Below are 6,190 nucleotides of genomic sequence, written 5' to 3'. Positions count from 1 at the left end.
GAGCGCTTCTTTCTATGATGCTGAGCACCTTCCTAAGGTTTGCCATCAAGTCTTAATTTCTGAGGATCTCAGCTCCATTTCTCCTGCTTGTAAAGGGCTCTGTCCCTGCCCAGAGGGATTTCTGAGCATGCCCTACTGTGCTGAGCTAAAAATCACAGAGAGTAGGAGACAAGCTGGGACCAGGTGCCAGATCTAAGGAAGCACTTGCTTGGAGAACAGTTTATTTCTGCTGCCTCTTGGTGGCCTGGCAGGGACACCATTCATTGAGGCATAATTTGTTGGGACATTTTTCCCCAGCTGCAGGTCAGCTTGGATCCATCCCTTGAAACAACAGCTGTATATGTCTCTTTTGGCACCATGAAGTTGCCCACAGGAGAAATTTCCACCTGGAGCCCAAGTAGGCCATTAGATGGGGAGACAAAGGCCAACATACAGGGTTCTATGTACCAGCCACCTTTTCAGCAGCACATACTGCTGCTTCTCTGGTGTCCAAAATGATGCTGGAATTATTGACTCAGCCAGCAGCAGTAGGTCATCATTGGGATCAGGAGAATATGATCAAAATTCAAACAAACACAGGAGTGAGTTAAAATAAGAATAAATTAAAAATAATGTTACCAGCTAGGAAGGCTGATTTTGCTCTCCAGTACACAGCTAGAAATCAGCGTGAGTGAGGCAGTGGAGAACACAAGAGAGGAAGGGAAAAGGAAGAGGACTCTGCCTTTTGACCTTAAGGGGTAAGTTTCATTTTTCCAGAAGAGAAGTCAGAGACAAAAATCTCAGAAAACAGCCTTGGACTCAGTCTCTAGCTATAGGGGCAAATCTTATGGCACTGTAGGCTGAGCGGTCATTAGCTTGCCAGAGGATGTCCACATCCAAATGGGATATCTCTCCAGTACATCCCACCCTGCCTCACATACACACACACACTCTCAGCTCAGCTAGCAAAGCCTGCAAGCAGTCACATTTGGGTGCCTGTATGAGATTTTAAATGTGGGGGTTGACCTATTAATCTTGTTCAGGAGAGTCTACTCTTCCAGCTGGGACTGGAGGGAAAACTGTCTCTGTACCCAGGAAATTTGGGCAGAAGCATTTGGGCCAGTTGGGAAGGCACTGGCACAGATTTGCTCTTGCAGACATAAGGGTTGCTGAGGTGGCTCCAACCATCTCCCTGCCTGTGCAATCACATCTTTTGCCTCACCAAAGGGGATATCACAGATGCAAGGTTACAGTCAGTCTTACAGGAGAGTTATTTTCAGCTTGGTTCTACCTTAGTTTACCTCTTGGCTTGTTTGGAGTTTTTCCCTTCTCATTTTTACTATTTGTATTGGGTTTTATAGGGGAAAATGAGCAAGGTATAACAGTACAATTTCATGTCTCCCTGTTAAATTCAAGTTTAAAGGCTATTACCTATTTCAGTACAAGCAGCTGTTGACACAAAGTTTGGTCCTGTTTTCCCTCCAACTTAATTTCTTTCACAAATTCTACATTTATCTGTGGGTTTACCTGTGGTGCTTACCAGAGCACCACACACCAAAGCTCTCAGCCACTTCCTGTGGGCAAGGCAGCACAGCCCTCACTCCCTTCCTCCCTTCTCCCTCCCAGGGTGCAGTCCCTGCCCCACTCCCTTCCCACATGCCTTGGGCATCAGCCACTGCTGGAATCTGTGATTGTGGTATTTTCCTCCCTCTCTCAAGCATGGCATCAAGTGGGTAGCACATCCTGCAGGCAAGCTGGGTTATTCCAAGCCTGTGTTGGGAAGGTCCCAGAAGGCACCACAGGAGTCTGGGTACTGTGTGCAGCAGGAAAGCCAGGCAGCTGCAAAGCCTCAAGTACAAACCCTCTCCGTGTGCATTTACAGTACTGGATTTATTGCACTTTTATTGGGCATTTACTGAAATAAATGAAGAGGTGTAAAGTTCACAATAAAAAGAAATTCCTTTCATAGAGTTTTCATGATTCTTATTATTGTCTGATAGCAGCAGTTTTGTGTAAGTTCTTAAACAAATAGATAAGAATCACAGATTTTAACCTTAGCCAGTGTTTAAAGAAAGGTGCACACTACTTTTTTTTATCAAATCACAACATCATGTAAGAGACAGAGATCCCCAGCTTCCTGACATTTTCTGTAGAAAGTAATTTAAATAGAAAATTGCAGGTTAAGAGCTAATGAGTAAAACAGATTAAAATTGCATGAACCAAAGCGACACAGAGAATACAATTGAAAAGACCCCAGAGCAATAACACAGAAATATGGCTACATGCAAATATGGGCCTTCTAAAGCACTGCTTGGGGACAAGAAAATATGTACTGGAGAAAACCCCCCTGCAACCCACTGTACAGCAACAGCATTAAGTCTAAGGTAAGCACAAGAGTCAGCTCCTTGCTCTTCTTTTTCCTGTGAATAGTCTCTTTGACTGCATTAAGGCCAACCTGAAGGCACAAATGGGCAATATTTAGCAGCAGCTGTGGCTCTGCGCAGCTCCAGCCAGTTCTGTCCGTGCTGAACTGAAACCAGAGCAGTCACAGGGCCCTGCTTCCGCATTTCCTGCTCCCTGACACCGGGGCCAGGCGAGGGCTGGCACCAGAATGGCACCAGCACTTGTTAGAGCAAGTGACTGGGTTTCACCCTCTGCTCCAGCACACATTTTCTGTGTGACTGCAGTTTGCTCAGCTGAAAGCAGAAATAGCAGCACTCTGGAGTGCACGGCAGCACTTTGAGTTTCAGCTGGCTGACCCTGGGGAGCCACCACCCCCCCAGGAAGAGGCCTTGTGCTGGCCTGCCCTGCCCACCATAACTCTCCACCATATCCACTGAGGAATAAGAGACAGTAGCCCTTTGCTGAGCATCAGAAGAGAGGAGTCACAGCTCTTTTCTGGTCTCCCTGTATTTGCAGCACACACATTATTCCTGTTCTTGCCTGGAGCAAAGCTAATGCAAGGAAGCAGCCCAGGCATCCCCCTTGTAAAAAATATCACTGTGTTCAACCCCTTGCCCTGCTGCTGCTGCTTCATTCCCCTCCTCCCAGCCACCAAGCCTGGCTGGTGCCAATTACCAGCTGCTTTTCCCGGCTGCAGCAAGCATCTGCTGTGGCAGGAGGGAAGCAGATGTGCAGAGACTTTGGCAGCTCAGGGCACACTGGGCACAGCAAGCATCTGCTTTTGGCAGGGCCAGGCTGCTGGGTGCTGCAGGGCTGGGCTCTGCAGGTGCCCAACACCACCAGGCCCACACACAGCTGGCCAAGGTGGCCACTGAGTGCACCCTATGGCACTGGGAAAGGGCCTTTCACTGACCTCCCTGGAGGCCACAGCTTTGAGGGCATCTCCCATCCTTCGTTCACAAGCCCAGCTCCCAGCTGGAACCAGCACACAGCTCATTTCACCCTACTCTCAGCCAGGTCGGCAGACATTTCTGCACCTCAGGGGCAGCATCTGCCCTTCAAGGTTTATTTTGGAATGTTTGTGAGGGAAGAGTATCTTCCCCAAGCCTTCAAGATGGCAGGTGCATGTGTTTGCATGGACCATGCAGTCAGTGCCATGGTTTCACAGGAGGGAATGGGAAACAATTACCACAAAATGTCTCAGGCAAAGCAAATGAAATTGCTTTGTATATTAAAAAAAACCCAAACATTTAAATTTTCATGAGAAACTTGAAACTGAAATTGGAAATTAAAAACTACTGTTTGTACAACTGCCTTCTATTGATTAAATTATAGAAAACAGCCCTGAGTGAGGGCTGTGGAGAAACCAATCACACACTCAGCAGACCATCCATCTCCATTCCTCAAACATAATTATAGCAATATGGGAGACATGAAAATACACTGCAATCCTACACAGTAGTAATAAAGAGCTGAAAATATTCGTGGATTTGAAGCAAAGCTGTTGAGCAAAGCCAATGCAACCATCTTCTCGAGGAGCTAAAATATGCACAATGAGTAAAAGATTTTAAAAAACCCCATTGAAAACAAAGAAATATAATTTTTCTTTCTTTGAAAAGAAAAAAAAAATGCAGGCCATTATAATATGTATGAAAAAACGCTGTAGAGTTTGCAACTGCCCATTTTTCCCACTTCATGTGGTACCAAGGCTGTCTTAAAATTAAAAGCTGCAATAACACAGACCACAAAAATCAATCCTGCACTATGGCAGTAGTAAAATTATTGATAGAAAACAGTCTTATCAAGTTAATTTAGGCTCTGTTATTTTCGTTACTGGATTTAAGTAAGAGAATCCATCCCTTAAAGAAGGCCAGAACACTGTTACACAGATTTTTATATGTATGTATGTGTATATATATCCACACACACATGTATGTAGAATTTAAAAGCAAATGGTCAGAATTTACTAACTTAAATAAATCCTCATCACAGAAAAGAATTTTTTTTCCTACTACTGATAAAGAAGAAAAACCTTATTAATGAGGCCTCAGTGGTAGTTACACTGCTGCCACTACACTGTGAGAGATGTACACTTTTTTTCCCAAGGAGGGTTTAACTGCTTTGTAGATCCATAACAATATTTCACAGAGAAAGCTTTATTCAACTGGAGCTCTTAAACCTCCTTTGTGAAATGTTGTGGTATTTTGTCAGCTACGTGGCCTTTGCTATGCACGTGACGCTGGTAGGTTTCTGGGCATGCAAGTTCAAGAGCTTTATTTTCCAGATTTTTTTCAATCAATTAAGCTCACTGGTAAGACTGCATGCACTTCAGAAAGGCAGGAAAAGAAAAATAACCACTAACTCTTTCTTCTGCAGCAGCAGCTGGATTTGCTGCTGCTGTCTGTGCAGAGCAGCTCGGATGCTGGCTTTGGCTGCCTGCAGGTTCACAGCCCTGGAATGTTTCTGGTGGGCTTTTCCTCCTTCATTAGGAACATTCTTGTGATGCGGGGGATTCCTATCAAAACTATCATCACCCTCACAACACAAGTCAGTCCCCAGCCTTTGGGTACAGACAGCTGCCAAGCTACAGAAAACATAGCTGTGCCTCTACAGAATTCCTCACAGAGGGTTTTTTTTCTTTTTCCCCTTACTGTTGCATTTTAACTTGCTTATAACATCCAGCCCCTATGGGGGAGTGAACAAAAGGCCTTTTAAAGGCAATCTTTCAGAATGCTCCAATTGTGCCCTTAATTGCATCTAAGTACATGTGGGCTCAGCTCTATGCGGACATAGTTTTAGCTGTAGGTTGATTTGAAGCAAGCCACACATTTTATACCAAAGCAATGCATAAAAGCACACACAAGAGAAGAAAGCTTTAATTTAGTCACATTACTACTGTAAGTAATAATGCATAGCAAGCAATAATCAGATGCAAGAAGTTTAGAGCAGATGTTCCCTTTACTTTGATTCTTGAGGCAGTGCAGTAGCAATTTCTTCCTTTCTAAGAGACATAGATGATTCAGTCCTAGTAAAAAAAGTGTTAGGCATGAAGTTCTTCCACTTAATAGCTGAGGAATAATTCATGCTGTGAAATGTGGGGCTGAACAAGAGCTTCCCGGTATTTCCCCTCCCTGTACCAAGAGCATTTTGAAGGAGGCTTGGGGTTTATCTTTGGGCTTAGGGTATAGTTTAAAGTACTATTTCTTTTAGAGTCTACTTTTTCCCCACCCCTTACCTCTGTTAGAATTTAGTTGCTTTCCAAAGAGGTGGGGAATTGAAGACCACCCACCTCAGAGTCCCTTGCTCACCATGTGCTGGGGAAGAGGCTTGCTCCAGCCTGGGAAAACACCACCTACAGCCCATGCAGGAAAAGGGAAAAGAGGCTCAGCAGGTTGGGCCACTGGCTAGGAGGAGCAAGGCTCAGCTCCATGATGCCTAGCTTTAGGGTGATACCCTAGCTTTGATGGTGACAACATGCAATCCAGCAAGGCAGGATGTTGTCACAAGTACACTGGGGCTGAGATGGCAGTGCCTGCAGGAGAAGATGGCTGTTGAATGTGTGCTGCCCTTCCAACAGCATCAGCAGGTCCAAGCAGGCCTTGGAAGTCACATAGAAATGAAAGGAGAAGTCTCAGGCTGGGTCATATCACAGCAGTGTGGCACCTGTGTGCCCCTCCCCAGGAGCAGAGCCTAGGAAGGCTCTGCCACAGAAAACCCAGAAAACTCTCAGTCACAAAAAGAATCCAGGTTGTCACTGGGGAACAAATGGTGGCCCGGAGATGCAGGGGGTGGTGATGTGCAGCTGCAG

The sequence above is a fragment of the Melozone crissalis genome, unplaced genomic scaffold (assembly GCF_028551555.1).
Source record: "Melozone crissalis strain CALT ecotype California unplaced genomic scaffold, PUWL_Pcris_2 ptg000027l_1, whole genome shotgun sequence".
Classification (NCBI taxonomy): Eukaryota; Metazoa; Chordata; class Aves; order Passeriformes; family Passerellidae; genus Melozone; species Melozone crissalis.
Note: the sequence above shows the minus strand (reverse complement) of the source record.